Below are 18,888 nucleotides of genomic sequence, written 5' to 3'. Positions count from 1 at the left end.
AGGCCTGCCTCTGTTAATGGCTGTGGCGGCTGGCCAAGGACACAGCCTCCTCAACCTGCAGGACTTCCACATCGACACTGGGGCCCTAGATCAGCGTCATCCCGGCCATGGCCATCGAGTCCAGGAACCGACCTCAAGGACCTCCCCTCCATGCGGTCAACGCAACAAAGATCCAGACATATGGGAACAAGATAGTCCACTTCCAGATCGGCCGTCGAAAGTTCTCGTGGAGGTTCACCGCCTCGTCCCTTCCAACCAACATCCTGGGTGCCGACTTCCTCCACGCCCACAGCCTCCTGATGGACATTCGAGGTAGGCGCCTGGTAGACGCCCGGACTTTCCAGGCCATTCGCCTCGTCGCCCCCCACACAGTGCAGCCGCAGATGGCCATGATCAGCACCTCCAGAGACAAGTTCCAGCGAATCCTGGACGAGTTCCCGGCCCTCCTCAGGCCACAGTTCTCCACTGCCTCACCGCACCACAGGGTGTTCCACCCACATCCCCACCCAAGGTCCACCGGTTCACGCCAAGGCACGCTGGCTCCCACCTGACAAGCTCCAGGTGGCGAAGGAAGAGTTTTCTTATCTGCTAGAGCTAGGGATCATTCGGCGTTCCAACAGCCCATGGGCTTCGCTGCTCCACCTGATCCAGAAAGCCTCCGGCGGCGGCGCCCCTGCAGATACTATCAACAGCTCAACGAGGTGACAGTTCCTGACCGTTACCCCATCCGTCACATCCAGGACTTTATGGCCAACCTGCATGGTGCGAGGATTTTCTCCAAGGTTGACCTGGTGCGCAGGTATCACCAAATCGCAATGCACCCGGAGGACAGCCATCACCTCCATGGACTCCTGCTCCCGAGTGCTGTTCGAATTCCTTCCCATGCCATTCGAGGGAAAGAACGCCGCTCAGACCTTCCAGCACCTCATGGACTCAGTGGGCAGGGACCTGGATTTCGTCTTCATTTACTTGGACAACTTCCTCGATGCCAGCAGGGATCGGGCACAACACAAGGCCCATCTGCACACCCTCTTCTCCCAGCTGGCCGACTTCGGCCTCACCATCAACCCAGCCAAGTGCCAGTTCTGCAAAGAGTCCATGCAGTTCCTGGGCCATACCATCACAGCCAAAGGAGCCATGCCCGCCACTATGAAGGTCACCGCTATCAAGGAGTTCCCACACCCGGACAACCTCAAGGGGCTGCAGGAGTTCGTAGGTATGGTCAACTTCTATAACTGATTCATCCAGGGAGCTGCGCTTATCACGCAGCCGCTATTCGCCCTCATCACAGCCAAGCACAAAATGCTCACCTGGACCCCAGAGGCCTGCAGTGCATTCAAGGCCACCAAGGACACCCTTGTGAAGGCTACCATGCTTGCCCACCCACACACCTACCTGCATATGGCACTCTCCGTCAATGCCTCTGCCACAGCCATCAGCGCTGTCCTGGAGCAGCAGATGAATGAACAATGGAAACCGCTGGCATTCTTCAGCCGGCTTCTCCGCCGACCAGAGCGCAAGAATAGCGCCTTCGACTGCGAGTTACTGGGCATGTACCTGGCGGTGCGGCATTTCCGCTATTTCTTGGAGGGGAGTACTTTTATCATCTTCACTGACCATAAACCCCTCACTCAGGCGCTCACGATGGCAAAGGATCCCTGGTCGGCCGGCCAGCAGCGTCACCTCTCCTTCGTGTCAGAGTTTACCACCGACATTCGGCACAAGGTGGGGGAAGGACAACGTGGACACCAATACATTCTAACGATTGGCCATCTGCGTGCTGACACCCGGCCTTGATTTCAACCAGCTTGCCCGGGACAAGATGTCCAATGAAGAGAAGTGAGCCTTCATGACTGCCATCACATTGGTGTCTGTGGTTCCGAGACCTCCCAACTCCTAGTGGCGAAGGCACCGTGCAGTGTAATGTCTCTATGGGCACCCCGCGGCCAGTGGTTCCCCAGCAGTGGTGCAGGCAAGTCTTCCATCACATCCACGACCTTCCACACCCGTCCATCAGGTCCACGGTCCATATGGTGGCACAGCGGTTCGTCTGGCATGGCCTGTGGAAGCAAATCGCGGATTGGGAACATGCACCCATTGCCAGATGTTCAAGGTGCACAGGCACACTAGGGCGCCCGTGCAAGAGTTCGAGCACATCCGGGAATGGTTCAGCCACATTCACGTGGACATAGTCAGGCCCTTACCAGTTTCTACAGTGGTAGACCGCACCACTTGTTGGCCCGAGGCGATCCCGATGCCAGACACCTCCACGGACTCCTGCTCCCGAGTGCTGTTGCATGGTTGGGTCGCCCGGTTCGGCATTCCGAATCACCTCACCAGCAATCGGGGCACCCAGTTCACCTTACCAACAGGTTGGAGATAGAGCTACACTGCACCACGGCTTATCACCTGCAGGCCAATGGACTGGTCGAGCGTCTGCACTGCCACCTTAAGTCGGTACTTATGGCCCAACTCACTAGTCCTGACTGGGTGGACGAACTGCCTTGGGTGCTCCTCTGCACTCCGCAGAATATGCTTTTATTCGGCGGGGCCCACCTGCGACACCTCTGCGGAGACCTTACAAGGGGCCGTACAGGGTTGTCCAGCGTTCAGAGTCTACGTTCACGCTGGACATCGGCAGCAGGCGGGAGCTGTTTACTGTGTACAGGCTGAAGTCAGCTCACCTCGACCCCACCGAACCAGTGATTGTGGTCCAGCCCAAGAAGTGAGGCCGCCCAGCTAAAAGGGAGATTGGCGCCAGTTCTGGGGGGGGGGGAGGGGCAGTTGTGTGGTGGCATGCCACTAGGCAGGCGAACCAGCCCCACTTGTAATCCACGTGGCAGGGCAGCCAGCCAAAATGGCGCCATCGTGCTGGGGGACCACGTGACGCCCGAGTGACATTGGCACCCCGCCCCACCCCCCCCCCCCCCCACAGTTCTCAGCCAGGTCCAGGCTGGAAGTACAAGTCCAGCCCGACAACCAGCAATAAATCAGATTTCTGCTCACTGAGCTCAATCCGGTTGTGTGTTCTTTCGGTAGCAGTGTAGCTGCCACTACAGACCTATACTTTTATAACACCTCAACTAAATTGGTCCTTTGTTCCAAAGAAAACGAACCTCAACCTAAAGTGAGTCTCCTCATTACTATAACTGTACAGACTTGGAAACTTCATCAAATATCCTCATTAACCTCTCCAGAACAATCATATTCTTGAAATTCTCTGATTGGCGCAGACATCACGAGAGCACAGTGGGGAAGGACCACAGCCTAGAGCCCTTCTGTTAATGAGCATTGGGGTTGAGACTGAGAGAAAGCCCCTTAAACCACAGCGGAAGGGGAAGGGGGTGTATATCACAATTATGGGACTGTATAGACATGACACTAATGCTGTGAAGAGAATTTGAAAGTTTTCTTTTTGTAGATATTTTATTGTGAATAATGTTTATTTTAGGGAAAAGAAAATCATGGAGTTAAACAAGAAAGTCTGCAGATATTGGACTCAAATACAATATCAAAACATGGTGGAAAACTCAACATGTCATACAGCATCCATAGAAAGTAAACGGCAACCACCTTTTCAGGCCAGGGTCTTTCATACCATATTTTTGGTGTGGTAACTTGAACTCCACTCTCTACTCCTGTACCATCATGAATTCCCTGCTCTTTTATGCCTTAGCCAATAAAGTATTCTAGACACATAAATGAATGGGCTAGATAAAGTGAAGGTGGAAAAGATGTGTCTAATAGTAAAAGAGTCTAGAACCAGAGGGCACAGCCTCAGAATAAAAGGATGTTCCTTTAAATCAGAGAGGAGAAGATTCTTTAGCCAAAGGGTAATGAATCACAGGCAGCTATGGAAGCCAAGAAATTAAAGTGAAGTTTGATAGAATCTTGATTAATAAGGATGTCAAAGATTATGGGGGGAAAACAGGGTTGAAAGAAAAAAAATAGATCAGCCATGATTTGAATAGCGGAGCAGACATATAACCATATAACCATTTACAGCACGGAAACAGGCCATGTCGGCCCTTCAAGTCCGTACCGGTTCACTTGAACAACTCCACTAGCTCCTCCGCAAACTCCTGAGGAAGTAGAGGCTTTCTTCATGATGTCATTCATGTGATCTAATTTTCCACACTCCTCTCCCATACAAGAGTGTGTCAAATGCCTTACTAAAGTTGATGTAGACAATCTATTTGGTCACCTCTTCAAAATATTTTTATCAGTTTCATCAATCTTGGGTTTCAGACACTTAATTGTAGAATTTGTTTTTCCAATTCAGAAATGAAGAAAATCAAACTCATTTGAGAACAATAAATGGTTTAATTTCAATTATTTTAATTAATTTCAAGATGCTCAGTCAAAAATGTCTGTAAAACAATTTCCCAATTGTTATCATACTAAAAAAAATTAATAGGTTATCCAAGATCAGGACAATCCTACAAACAAAATTTTAATCCAAATAATGCTTAGTTCAACAGTCACATCAAACTACTTTGATCAGTCTTGGTTTACACATGTCACTTATGGGAACAGACCAATGGTTTAAAATATTGTCTCCATATATATCTATATATATATATATATATATATATATAGATATATATATTTATATCTATATATATATATATAGATATATATATTTATATATATATAGATATATATATTTATATATATATAGATATTTATATCTATATATATATATATATAGATATATATATTTATATATATATAGATATATATATTTATATATATATAGATATATATATTTATATATATATAGATATATATTTATAGATATATATTTATATATATATAGATCTATATTTATATATAGATCTATATATTTATATATATATAGATATATATTTATATATAGATCTATATATATTTATATATAGATCTATATATATATAGATCTATATAGATATATATCTATATATAGATATATATAGATCTATATATAGATATATATAGATATATCTATATAGATATATCTATATAGATATATCTATATAGATATATCTATATAGATATATCTATATAGATATATATCGATCTATATAGATCTATATCTATATAGATATATCTCTATATATCTATAGATATATCTATAGATATCTCTATATATAGATATATCTCTATATATCTATATATAGAGATATCTATAGATATATCTATAGATATATAGAGATATATATATAAAACAAACCATAATATGACACTGACCAGAAAATTTGTTCTTTAAAGAAAAATATTAAGTAGGATGCCAAGAAAGGTGTTATGATGGGCTAAATAGCCTAATTCTGCTCCTGTCTTGCTTTATTCCATACACTTTGTTAACCACTTTTGCTGCTACTTTTAAGAATCTGTGGGCATGCTCTCAGAGGTCCTCAATGAGTCTATCATTTATTGTGTATTCCCTTCCCTTGTTTGTACCTCTCAAATGCACTACCTTGAACTTCTCCGGATTACATTTTGCCTTCCACCTAACCAGTCATTTCAGGATTAAAATTCCAGGTTCTTACAAAAAGTAGTTGAATTAATATGAACTTCTCATTACCACTTGTATTGAGATACAGCAAAAGCTTTATTTTGCATGCTATCCAAGCAAGGCAATTCATACAGCAGATAATACTAGAGTGACAAATAAACAAATAAATAAGGCAACAGTATTGGGATTAGTATCACCATTAGTCAAATAGTACAGGGTATAAAGAAATTTAAGGTTAAAAAAACATTGCATGAACATAATTATTTTGCCAGTGAGAGGTCAATTGAAGTGTTTGATAACAACAGGAAAAAACCTGTCCTTGAATGTGGAGGTTTGTGTTTTCAAACACATGTACCTTCTGCCTGAGGGGAGAGGAGAGAAGTGAGTATGACCAGCGTGCAATGGGCACTGTTCCCTCTAAGCTCTGCACGTGTGCGCTCGCACACATGTTTTGCAACAAACACACGAAGGAAATTAATGTGCATACAAAAGGTTAGTTATCCAAAATAATGTAATAATTATACTTGTTGAAAATAAACTTGAATTAGATTAAAACATGCCAATACACAGTTTTATTAGCCATGAAAGACAGACTGTGCCAAAATGATCTTGTAACAATTTCAAGTTTACATTTGCAGAAGCATTTTGTCATGGGAAAAAAATTTGCACAACATAAGATTTTTGTGCACAGTGACTACTAAAAAATAGAGAGAACATTGATGATGAGCCCTTTAATATTTGTTAGCTGCTTTCCCGAGACTGAGAAACGTACAGACAAGAGCTGAGAAAGGGTCGGTAGGTGTGCCCATGTTTGCAACTCTCTACCGTTTCCTGTGGCTGAAGCAGTCCTGTACCAATGCATTGGTATAGAATACTTTAAATTCTGCATGTATAAAAATTGTTCGATGATGAGATGAGATGCTGTTCCTCCAATTTGTGGGTGGTCTCATTCTGGCAGTGCATTCTACAGACCCTGCACTTCTCTTCAAAATCTATCTGGCAGATATTTTCAGAATATTTTGATTTCACTGTAATTTGCACTGAAAATTACAGGAAGGAACCAATAAAGTAAGTGCATCATTACCGTACATTACTCACATCTTTCATTCAAGGCATTACTATTACAATCCCTCCCGACCTCCAATTACCATACATTTAAATTTAAAATGATAAAACAAAAATCAGCTGTAAGCTCCAGAATTACTTGTGCTGAAATTCAGCCCTGGACTATATTTTACCTCAATAATATGGCCTGGTGAAATTGCACCCATGCGACACATCATATTATTAACATTTGCTAACTTCTCCCATTCATATTGAGGACCGTGGCATTATTGAAATATTATTTCTTGCTCATACATTTCATAGTTATGAAAAAATACATAAAAATATAAATGCTTAATTTTCCAAGATAAATAGTTATTTTAAAAGGCCAATTATGCATTTATTCTCATTGTACATTATTTATGTTGAAGGTTGTTGTTTTTAATCTTGCACAATTTTAACCAAAAAAATTAAAACTCAATTACCATTTTTTTTAAATATAAATCGATTCATGGCATAATGTCAACAATTAATTCAACTTTCAAGTTGCAAAAATCATGTGTAAACTATGAATCAATCACTTTTGTTTTTGCACCCATATGACAATATTCTGGATGTTGATGCATTTGGGATAAATGAGGGGTAAGGGTACGTGGGAGTATAAAAACCTGGTGTTAGTAAAAATACAGGTGGCAATACTCACTTTTGCATGTTTAAGTTTAATTATTGCTGTTATTCCTTGTAGAGAAAGAAATGTTGAAAAAAGGCCAAATTTTAATCAATAATTAAAACAAAGACATCTTGATAATAGCCAAAAAAACTTAAAGGACAAGAAGATTTATTTTTTTTTTATAAATCACTTTCAACTCTCCATTTGGGTCACATTAGCTTGAAAGAAGGCAGTCTGGGTTTATAAGGTGCTCTAAATAACCTAAGTATTTTAAAAAGAATGGATTAAAATCTTTAGGCAGAATTTCATCTTTCATCACTAGTACTAAATGGATCGAAGAATGTTGCACTCCTGCTGTTCTTCCCCAAACCAATATTCACCAATTACAATAGAACCTAATACTCCAGCACATATTTAGCATGAACTAAAGATCACATTTCCATGCCCTTAAACCCTACCAGCATAAAACAGTTGAGGCAGAATCAAAATGTGATGAGACTCACTCATGGTGCCAAAACAGGCCTTGCCTATCCATAGATACTGGAAGGCATCAACAAGGGGTAGAAAGAAAGTCAAAACTCATCAGTTGCTCAGAAGAAAGAACATGTAGATGTCCTGCTGTTTTTGGAATGTACCACAAATACCAAGAAAAACTCTCAAGTCCAATCATTTGAATTCAGCCCTTCAGATACCAGGCTTTGAAACACTTCTACAAGGATACATTTCAGCCACATGATGGCAAGATACCAGGACAAGTGTCCAAAAGATTAGATAATAATTGTTTTATTTTGGAAATGTACTTCTATTTTTCATATTTGGTAATCTTGTTTTCTCTATACAATGTGTACTTGTTCCATAAAACTTAATAAAAAGATTGAAAGAGAAAAGGTTAAATAAGGTGCTTTTTAAAAGAGGTGAGGAAGAATTGTGATGTGAGGATTCCCTCTAGACCAGAATGAAGTATTATTTCCACTGATTAATATATTGGTAGAAAAAGTGTTCATAGGGTTCCAAGAAACTGGAGATGGTAGAATGTTGAGTAATACATACCAAATACAGTCAATGACCCCCTACAGATTCACAAGCAAAATATTGCCTCCCTTGGAAGGACTGTTGGGAGTACTGAATGGTGATGAGGGAGAAAGAGTAAGTCCAGGTGTAGTGGGAAGAGATAAGTGGACAAGGGAGTCATGGAAGGAGCGATCTCGACAGAAAGCAGACGGGTGGTGTGTCTGGTGGTGGGACTCCGCTGAGGTTTGACGCAATTGTTGGATGCGTAGGCTGGTGGGTGGTAGGCGAGGATGAGGGGAATCCCGCCCCTATCCTGTCCATGGCAATGGGGCGAGGGCAGATGTGCGGGAGATGGAAGGGATGCGGGAGAAGGCTGCATTCAGAACAGAAAATTCCTCTCTGTGGCTGGGGCCTGAAACCCTCCAAAATCCCATTGCTTGTTCAGTCCGTTTATTCCTAACAGGCACAGGAGATGTTCATGAAAGGGGGTGGAATTCTAATTGCTGAAATATTCAGAAAAGATGTCAGTCTCCCTCTAACATACACAGCCAGTATTTCTTCAGAAACCTGCCCACATTTCGCTCACAACTCGATGAAGGGCTTAAGCCCTTTGCCACATCAAGTACACGGCTTTGATCTGCTGAGTTTCTCCAGCATTCTGTTTTAACAAAACTTAGGTGCTAACTGTTATCAAGTTGTTTCTGAATATTGTTGGAATTTTTTTAAAAAAGAATGAGAATCAACTGCAGCCATTAAATAGCATCAAATTAATGCAACAGAATCGATGGTACTTGCTCCTTTGGTCTGGGTCCCAACCTGTATTGGGTTGAACCACTCGGTCGGGATTCATGTTCAGTCCATCACACTAAAAGGTGTGACAGAAGCTGCTCCATCCTCAGGCAGCCCTATCCGACCGAACCCATATGGCATCTGCCACCTTGACAGGTAGCCCCATCGCTGCGGTTACTATGGAAACAGCCAAGCTCCACCCCCGGATCACCTGCAGGTACATGCCACCGCGGGCCGGACCGACACACAACACAGAAGCCGGCACAAAGCTTCGCGTGCTCCGTTTCAGTTCCCCACCTTCGTCGCAATTGGGCAGGGGGGGGGGAGAGGGCAGGGGGGGGGAGAGGGCAGGGGGGGGAGAGGGCAGGGGGGGGGAGAGGGCAGGGGGGGGAGAGGGCAGGGGGGGGGAGAGGGCAGGGGGGGGGAGAGGGCAGGGGGGGGGAGAGGGCAGGGGGGGGGAGAGGGCAGGGGGGGGGAGAGGGCAGGGGGGGGGAGAGGGCAGGGGGGGAGAGGGCAGGGGGGGGGAGAGGGCAGGGGGGGGAGAGGGCAGGGGGGGGAGAGGGCAGGGGGGGAGAGGGCAGGGGGGGGGGAGAGGGCAGGGGGGGGAGAGGGCAGGGGGGGGGAGAGGGCAGGGGGGGGGAGAGGGCAGGGGGGGAGAGGGCAGGGGGGGGGGAGAGGGCGGGGGGGAGAGGGCAGGGGGGGAGAGGGCGGGGGGGGAGAGGGCAGGGGGGGGAGAGGGCAGGGGGGGGAGAGGGCAGGGGGGGGGAGAGGGCAGGGGGGGAGAGGGCAGGGGGGGAGAGGGCAGGGGGGGGAGAGGGCAGGGGGGGGAGAGGGCAGGGGGGGGGAGGGCAGGGGGGGAGAGGGCAGGGGGGGGGAGAGGGCAGGGGGGGAGAGGGCAGGGGGGGAGAGGGCAGGGGGGGGGAGAGGGCAGGGGGGGGAGAGAGCAGGGGGGAGAGGGCAGGGGGAGAGGGGGGGAGAGGGCAGGGGGGGAGAGGGCAGGGGGGGGAGAGGGCAGGGGGGGGAGAGGGCAGGGGGGGAGAGGGCAGGGGGGGAGAGGGCAGGGGGGGGAGAGGGCAGGGGGGGGAGAGGGCAGGGGGGGGGAGAGGGCAGGGGGGGAGAGGGCAGGGGGGGGAGAGGGCAGGGGGGGAGAGGGCAGGGGGGGAGAGGGCAGGGGGGGGAGAGGGCAGGGGGGGGGAGAGGGCAGGGGGGGGGAGAGGCAGGGGGGGAGAGGGCAGGGGGGGAGAGGGCAGGGGGGGAGAGGGCAGGGGGGGGAGAGGGCAGGGGGGGGAGAGGGAGGGAGAGGCAGGGGGGGAGAGGCAGGGGGGGGGAGAGGGCAGGGGGGGGGAGAGGGCAGGGGGGGAGAGGGCAGGGGGGGGAGAGGGCAGGGGGGGAGAGGGCAGGGGGGGAGAGGGCAGGGGGGGGAGAGGGCAGGGGGGGAGAGGGCAGGGGGGGGAGAGGGCAGGGGGGGGAGAGGGCAGGGGGGGGAGAGGGCAGGGGGGGAGAGGGCAGGGGGGGGAGAGGGCAGGGGGGGGAGAGGGCAGGGGGGGGAGAGGGCAGGGGGGGGAGAGGGCAGGGGGGGAGAGGGCAGGGGGGGGAGAGGGCAGGGGGGGGAGAGGGCAGGGGGGGGGAGAGGGCAGGGGGGGGAGAGGGCAGGGGGGGAGAGGGCAGGGGGGGGAGAGGGCAGGGGGGGAGAGGGCAGGGGGGGGAGAGGGCAGGGGGGAGAGGGCAGGGGGGGAGAGGGCAGGGGGGGGAGAGGGCAGGGGGGGAGAGGGCAGGGGGGGGGAGAGGGCAGGGGGGGGAGAGGGCAGGGGGGGGAGAGGGCAGGGGGGGAGAGGGCAGGGGGGGGAGAGGGCAGGGGGGGGGAGAGGGCAGGGGGGGGAGAGGGCAGGGGGGGAGAGGCAGGGGGGGAGAGGGCAGGGGGGAGAGGGCAGGGGGGGAGAGGGCAGGGGGGGAGAGGGCAGGGGGGAGGGAGAGGGCAGGGGGGGGAGAGGGCAGTGGGGGAGAGGGCAGGGGGGGGAGAGGGCAGGGGGGGAGAGGCAGGGGGGGGAGGGCAGGGGGGGGAGAGGGCAGGGGGGGGAGAGGGCAGGGGGGGGGAGAGGGCAGGGGGGGGAGAGGGCAGGGGGGGAGAGGGCAGGGGGGGGAGAGGGCAGGGGGGGAGAGGGCAGGGGGGGGAGAGGGCAGGGGGGGAGAGGGCAGGGGGGGAGAGGGCAGGGGGGGAGAGGGCAGGGGGGAGAGGCAGGGGGGGAGAGGGCAGGGGGGAGAGGAGGGGGAGAGGCAGGGGGGGAGAGGGCAGGGGGGAGAGGGCAGGGGGGGAGAGGGCAGGGGGGGAGAGGGCAGGGGGGAGAGGGCAGGGGGGAGAGGGCAGGGGGGAGAGGCAGGGGGGAGAGGGCAGGGGGGAGAGGGCAGGGGGGAGAGGGCAGGGGGGGAGAGGGCAGGGGGGAGAGGGCAGGGGGGAGAGGCAGGGGGGAGAGGGCAGGGGGGGAGAGGGCAGGGGGGGAAGGGCAGGGGGGGAGAGGGCAGGGGGGGAGAGGGCAGGGGGGTGAGGGCAGGGGGGGAGAGGGCAGGGGGGGAGAGGGCAGGGGGGGAGAGGGCAGGGGGGGAGAGGGCAGGGGGGGAGAGGGCAGGGGGGGAGAGGGCAGGGGGGAGAGGGCAGGGGGGGAGAGGGCAGGGGGGAGAGGGCAGGGGGGGAGAGGGCAGGGGGGGAGAGGGCAGGGGGGAGAGGGCAGGGGGGAGAGGGCAGGGGGGGAGAGGGCAGGGGGGAGAGGGCAGGGGGGGAGAGGGCAGGGGGGAGAGGGCAGGGGGGAGAGGCAGGGGGGGAGAGGGCAGGGGGGGAGAGGGCAGGGGGGGAGAGGGCAGGGGGGGGAGAGGGCAGGGGGGGAGAGGGCAGGGGGGGAGAGGGCAGGGGGGGAGAGGGCAGGGGGGGAGAGGGCAGGGGGGGAGAGGGCAGGGGGGAGAGGGCAGGGGGGGAGAGGGCAGGGGGGAGAGGGCAGGGGGGGAGAGGGCAGGGGGGGAGAGGGCAGGGGGGGAGAGGGCAGGGGGGGAGAGGGCAGGGGGGGAGAGGGCAGGGGGGGAGAGGGCAGGGGGGGAGAGGGCAGGGGGGGAGAGGGCAGGGGGGGAGAGGGCAGGGGGGAGAGAGGCAGGGGGGGAGAGGGCAGGGGGGAGAGGGCAGGGGGGGAGAGGGCAGGGGGGAGAGGGCAGGGGGGGAGAGGGAAGGGGGGGAGAGGGAAGGGGGGGAGAGGGAAGGGGGGGAGAGGGAAGGGGGGGAGAGGGAAGGGGGGGAGAGGGAAGGGGGGAGAGGGAAGGGGGGGAGAGGGAAGGGGGGGAGAGGGAAGGGGGGGAGAGGGAAGGGGGGGAGAGGTAAGGGGGGAGAGGTAAGGGGGGGGACTTGGCCCGAACAAAATAGCTGCAGGTCCACAGGTGAGTGCAAGCAGCGACATTCGGCTCCTCCACCAAAGAGAAGCCAATGGCCAGAGGCGTGCTGAAGCGGCCACTCTCTCGCTTTGAAGTGACCGCACCAAAAGGAACTGAGCGTGTCCCCGTTTTAACCACATGCTCTCAGTGTTGGGGTGGGGGGGGCTGCACAATTAAATCCCCACTGCTCCCTCAATGCCCATCAATAGAAAAATGATTTACCTTCAAGTGAGGGACGTTGCAGTGATTGCTCGCTCGCCTGTCAACTCCGTGGCCGCCAGTGCCCGCAGTGTCTTTAGCCTCTTTCTCCCCTGCACGTTGTGCCTGGAGACGGGACGGGCTTGCAGAGCTCCTGATTGGTCGATCCGGTGCGAATGCATGGGCTGGTTCTGATTTTTGGTATGTTATTTTTGTGATTTTATTTAATACGTGATTTAGATCTTCCCAAAACTTTTCCACTTTCTCACATGCCCAAATTGCATGTACTGTTGTTCCCGTTTCCTTCTTACAGCGAAAACATCTATTTGATACTGTTGGGTCCCATTTATTTAACTTTTGGGGCGTGGTGTATAGCCTGTGTAACCAATTATATTGTATCATACATAACCTCGTGTCTATTGTATTTCTCATAGTTCTGGAGCATAGCTTTTCCCATGTTTCATTCATTATCTTTATGTTTAGATCTTGTTCCCACTTTTGTTTGGGTTTACAGTTTATTTCATCGTTCTATTTCTCTTGCAGTTTGATGTACATGTTTGTAATAAATCTTTTAATTATCATTGTGTCTGTAATCACATATTCAAAGTTGCTTCCTTCTGGTAACCTCAGCCTGCTTCCCAATTTTTCCTTCAAGTAGGCTTTCAGTTGGTGGTATACAAACATTGTACCGTGAGTTATACTGTATTTCCACTTCATTTGTTCAAAAGATAATAATTTATTTCCCAAAAAACAATTTCTATTCTTTTGATCCCTTTTCTCTCCCATTCTCTAAAGGAAAGGTTATCTATTGATTTTGCATCAATATTAATTTTGGTAGTTGATAATTTGTTGTATTCCTTTCTACGTGAATCCTCTTCCAAATGTTGAGCAGATGGTGCAGTACTGGTGAATTCCTATGTTGCACCAGCTTTTCATCCCACTTATATGGTATATGTTCAGGTACCTTCTCCCCTATTTTATGTAGCTCTAATCTGGTCCAATCTGGTTTTTCCCTTCTTTGATAAAAGTCTGATAGGTATCTTAATTGTGCTGCTCTATAATAATTCTTAAAGTTTGGTAGCTGTAAGCCCCCTTGTTTGTACCATTCTGTTAATTTATCTAGCGCTATCCTCAGTTTCCCCCCTTTCCATAAGAATTTCCTTATTATTTTCTTTAGCTCCTTGAAGAATTTCTCTGTTAGGTGAATTGGTAACGATTGAAATAGGTATTGTATCCTTTGGCATATATTCATTTTAATGCAATTTACCCTTCCTATCAGTGTTAGTGGTAAATCTTTCCAATGTTCTAAGTCATCTTGTAATTTCTTCATTAATGGCTGATAATTTAGTTTGTATAGATGGCCTAGATTATTATCTAGTTAAATACCTAGGTATCGGATTGCTTGTGTTTGCCATTTAAATGGTGATTCTTTCTTAAACTTTGTGAAATCCGCATTATTCATTGGCATTGCTTCACTTTATTTGCGTTGATCTTGTACCCCGACACTTCTCCATATTCCTTCAATTTCTTATGTAATTCTTTTATTGATAATTCTGGTTCTATTAGGTATACTATGATGTCATCTGCAAATAGACTGATTTTATATTCATTTTATATTCCTTCTCTTTTATTTTTATGCCTCTTATTTTATTTTCTGTTCTTAATCAGTTCTGCTAACGCGAACAGTCAGGGAGATAGTAGACATCCCTGCCTAGTTGACCTGCTTAATTTAAATTGGTTTGATATATATCCATTTACTGTCACCTTCGCCAATGGTCATTATATATATAATGATTTAATCCAATTAATATGTTTCTCTGGTAGGTTGAACCTCTGTAGTACTTTGAATAAATAATTCCATTCTACTCTCTCAAAGGCTTTCTCTGTGTCTAAGGCAACCACCACTGTTGGCGTCTTGTTTCCTTGTACTGCATGGATTAAGTTAATGAACTTACAGACATTGTCCGTTGTTCGTCTTTTCTTAATAAATCCAGTTTGATCTAGTTTTACTATTTTTGGTAGTCGGCCAATCTGTTTGCTAATAGTTTTGTGTTCCTCTTCAGTTAGATGCGTTTCCTGCATGAATGCTATATCATTTTTTCTTTCTTCAGTAAATTTAACAGCCTCTTCCTTTTGATTTGGTTATGTATTCCATTAATATTTATAGTCAGATAGTTCAACATGGCCATTTCATACTTTGTTTACCTCTCATTTCTGCTTCCTCACCACCACCTTTCCCCCATATCCATTTCTGTTTTCTTCTTTTGAGCACACTGTAAGACAACACTTCTAAAACATAATATATTTCCACTATTCTCACATCTAAAATTCCCTAAACCCCAAATGCCCCCCCTCTCTGAGTTGCCCCTTGCCGGGCATCCACAACTCCTCTCTCCATTTGGATTGCGAACCTGCTCGCAAGCATCAACTGATTTCGCAGTGACTGTTATTCTCTCCCACCCAACCCCCTTAAGAAAATATTTTATCTTCACATATAACAAAGCTCATCGTCTTTATTCCCCCCTTACTTCCTTTCTTGCCTTTTCTTCCCCTCCTTAGTTCTTACTTATACATTATTTTTCATCTTTATATGAAGTTTGTCTTCATTCTTTGTTCTTGTTACATCTCTTCATCTCTCTTTCTGTCTTGCAGGCATCTGCAAATTCTCGTGCTTTCTCCAGATCCGAGAACAGCCTGTTTTGCCGCCCCAGGATAACTATTTTAAGCACCGCTGGATATCTTAACATAAATTTATAGCCTTTCTTCCATAGGATCGATTTTGCTGCGTTAAACTCCTTCCTCTTCTTCAGGAGCTCAAAACTTATGTCTGGGTAGAAAAAAAATTTTTTGACCTTTGTATTCCAGTGGTTTTTTGTCTTCTCTCATTGCCTTCTCCAATATATTTTCTCTTGTCGTATATCTCAGAAATTTTACTAAAATGGATCTTGCTTTTGGTTGTGGCTGTGGTTTTGGGGCTAATGTTCTGTGTGTCCTTTCTATTTCCATTCCTTCCTGCATTTCTAGCATTCCCAGGACCTTGGGGATCCATTCTTTTATAAATTCTTTCATAACTTTGCCTTCTTCATCTTCCTTAAGGCCCACTATCTTTATATTGTTTTTCCTATTATAGTTTTTCATTATATCCATCTTCTGAGCTAACAACTCCTGTGTTTCTTTAACTTTTTTAATCACTTTCTTCCAATTTTATTTTTAAGTCGTTCACTTCCATTTCTACCGCCATTATACGTTCTTCCACATTTTCTAATATTTTCCCTACATCTGTTATGACCAGCTCTATTCTACTCACTTTTTCTTCTGTACTTTTCATTTCACTAAATTCTCGTGTCAGCCATTCTTTTAATGCTTCCATATATTCTTGAAAAAATTTTTAATCTATGTACTGTCCATTCACTTTATCTTCTATTTCTCTGCGCAGAGCCTGATGTTCTCCTTCTTCTTCTTCTGTGTCTGCTATAGGGTTTGTGTCTTCTACTTCTCTTCCTTGTATCTGTGTCTGTGTCTCTTCTGACTTTCTTGTTGAGCTGCTTGTCTCAGTTTGTTGGGTATTTTTTTTATGGTGTCTTGCTGTTGGTCCTCTTCTTCTGGGCTGGTTATCTGTTGTGTCTCTGGTTTCCTTTTTTCATTCTCTCCCCTCCCGTCCCCGTTATTTCCTTTATCTTCCAGCTGGGAGCCCTGCTATTGGGTCTCTCAGCTGTTCATGCTGTAGAATTCCACTCCACATCTGGTCCCTCCTCCCGTCGGTGTCGTCTTCGTCGTGCGCATCATGCATGCGCGATTCCTCGTGCATGCGCGGTTGCGCACCTCTGTTTGGCTCCATGAGCCATCTTTGCAGTCCTGCGTTCGATGGGTTATGACCCTGCAGGGTCTCCACTGACCTCAGGAGTGGGCTCCTCTTTCCACAGCGGGTCCCCTACTTCTTCGTGCAGGTAGGGTCTTCACCTTTCTCTTCCGGCATCTTTCTTTCTTCTTTTCTTCCGTTATTTTTGGCTTTTCTTTCTTTGTGCCATTTTCTCCACACATTTATTTTTTATTTGTTGTGATTTGTGTGTCTGGGGCTTTGTTTTTTCCTCACTTTTTTCCTTCTTTTCTGGAGAGGGCTGGTATTCTCCTACCAGCCACTACTCCATCACATGACTCCTCCCCCAACTGACCACACTTTGAGCGAATTTTTCTCAGCCATCTGCCTAATGACATCCAGCCGTTACTGGCCCAAGAGAGCTTTACTGACCCGAGGAAGGTTGCTCAGAAGGCCCAAGTGCTATGGCTCGAGCAATTCCCAGAGGGCTCAGAAATCCAGCAGGTTATGAGGCAAGGACAGGACCACGCCAAACCTCCCCCTAGCGCTCCGGTAGAACACCCGGCCCCTGCAGGGGCCACCAGAAGCATAACCAGGGGCACAACATCCGCTCCGGGCCACTGTTTCTACCACCAGCGCTGGGGAGCCAAGGCTTGGAAGTGTCATCAGCCCTGCTCATTCCAGGGAAACGAGCAGGCCTGCCTCTGTTAATGGCTGTGGCGGCTGGCCAAGGACACAGCCTCCTCAACCTGCAGGACTTCCACATCGACACTGGGGCCCTAGATCAGCGTCATCCCGGCCATGGCCATCGAGTCCAGGAACCGACCTCAAGGACCTCCCCTCCATGCGGTCAACGCAACAAAGATCCAGACATATGGGAACAAGATAGTCCACTTCCAGATCGGCCGTCGAAAGTTCTCGTGGAGGTTCACCGCCTCGTCCCTTCCAACCAACATCCTGGGTGCCGACTTCCTCCACGCCCACAGCCTCCTGATGGACATTCGAGGTAGGCGCCTGGTAGACGCCCGGACTTTCCAGGCCATTCGCCTCGTCGCCCCCCACACAGTGCAGCCGCAGATGGCCATGATCAGCACCTCCAGAGACAAGTTCCAGCGAATCCTGGACGAGTTCCCGGCCCTCCTCAGGCCACAGTTCTCCACTGCCTCACCGCACCACAGGGTGTTCCACCCACATCCCCACCCAAGGTCCACCGGTTCACGCCAAGGCACGCTGGCTCCCACCTGACAAGCTCCAGGTGGCGAAGGAAGAGTTTTCTTATCTGCTAGAGCTAGGGATCATTCGGCGTTCCAACAGCCCATGGGCTTCGCTGCTCCACCTGATCCAGAAAGCCTCCGGCGGCGGCGCCCCTGCAGATACTATCAACAGCTCAACGAGGTGACAGTTCCTGACCGTTACCCCATCCGTCACATCCAGGACTTTATGGCCAACCTGCATGGTGCGAGGATTTTCTCCAAGGTTGACCTGGTGCGCAGGTATCACCAAATCGCAATGCACCCGGAGGACAGCCATCACCTCCATGGACTCCTGCTCCCGAGTGCTGTTCGAATTCCTTCCCATGCCATTCGAGGGAAAGAACGCCGCTCAGACCTTCCAGCACCTCATGGACTCAGTGGGCAGGGACCTGGATTTCGTCTTCATTTACTTGGACAACTTCCTCGATGCCAGCAGGGATCGGGCACAACACAAGGCCCATCTGCACACCCTCTTCTCCCAGCTGGCCGACTTCGGCCTCACCATCAACCCAGCCAAGTGCCAGTTCTGCAAAGAGTCCATGCAGTTCCTGGGCCATACCATCACAGCCAAAGGAGCCATGCCCGCCACTATGAAGGTCACCGCTATCAAGGAGTTCCCACACCCGGACAACCTCAAGGGGCTGCAGGAGTTCGTAGGTATGGTCAACTTCTATAACTGATTCATCCAGGGAGCTGCGCTTATCACGCAGCCGCTATTCGCCCTCATCACAGCCAAGCACAAAATGCTCACCTGGACCCCAGAGGCCTGCAGTGCATTCAAGGCCACCAAGGACACCCTTGTGAAGGCTACCATGCTTGCCCACCCACACACCTACCTGCATATGGCACTCTCCGTCAATGCCTCTGCCACAGCCATCAGCGCTGTCCTGGAGCAGCAGATGAATGAACAATGGAAACCGCTGGCATTCTTCAGCCGGCTTCTCCGCCGACCAGAGCGCAAGAATAGCGCCTTCGACTGCGAGTTACTGGGCATGTACCTGGCGGTGCGGCATTTCCGCTATTTCTTGGAGGGGAGTACTTTTATCATCTTCACTGACCATAAACCCCTCACTCAGGCGCTCACGATGGCAAAGGATCCCTGGTCGGCCGGCCAGCAGCGTCACCTCTCCTTCGTGTCAGAGTTTACCACCGACATTCGGCACAAGGTGGGGGAAGGACAACGTGGACACCAATACATTCA

At 49.6% G+C, this 18,888-nt stretch overlaps 1 protein-coding gene across 1 annotated transcript in view; it reads right to left on the bottom strand.

Moving 5' to 3' along the window:
* Positions 1-12,743, bottom strand: part of LOC138764018 (sorbin and SH3 domain-containing protein 2-like) — a 555,886-nt gene extending 543,143 nt beyond the window's left edge. The window contains exon 1 of the mRNA XM_069939294.1: positions 12,642-12,743. The gene's annotated coding sequence lies outside the window, so the exon portion shown is untranslated. The remainder of the gene's footprint in view (positions 1-12,641) is intronic.
* Positions 12,744-18,888: the final 6,145 nt, after the last annotated feature.

This window comes from Narcine bancroftii, chromosome 1 (genome assembly GCF_036971445.1).
Source record: "Narcine bancroftii isolate sNarBan1 chromosome 1, sNarBan1.hap1, whole genome shotgun sequence".
NCBI lineage: Eukaryota > Metazoa > Chordata > Chondrichthyes > Torpediniformes > Narcinidae > Narcine > Narcine bancroftii.
Note: the sequence above shows the minus strand (reverse complement) of the source record. Positions and strands in the feature narration are given on the sequence as shown.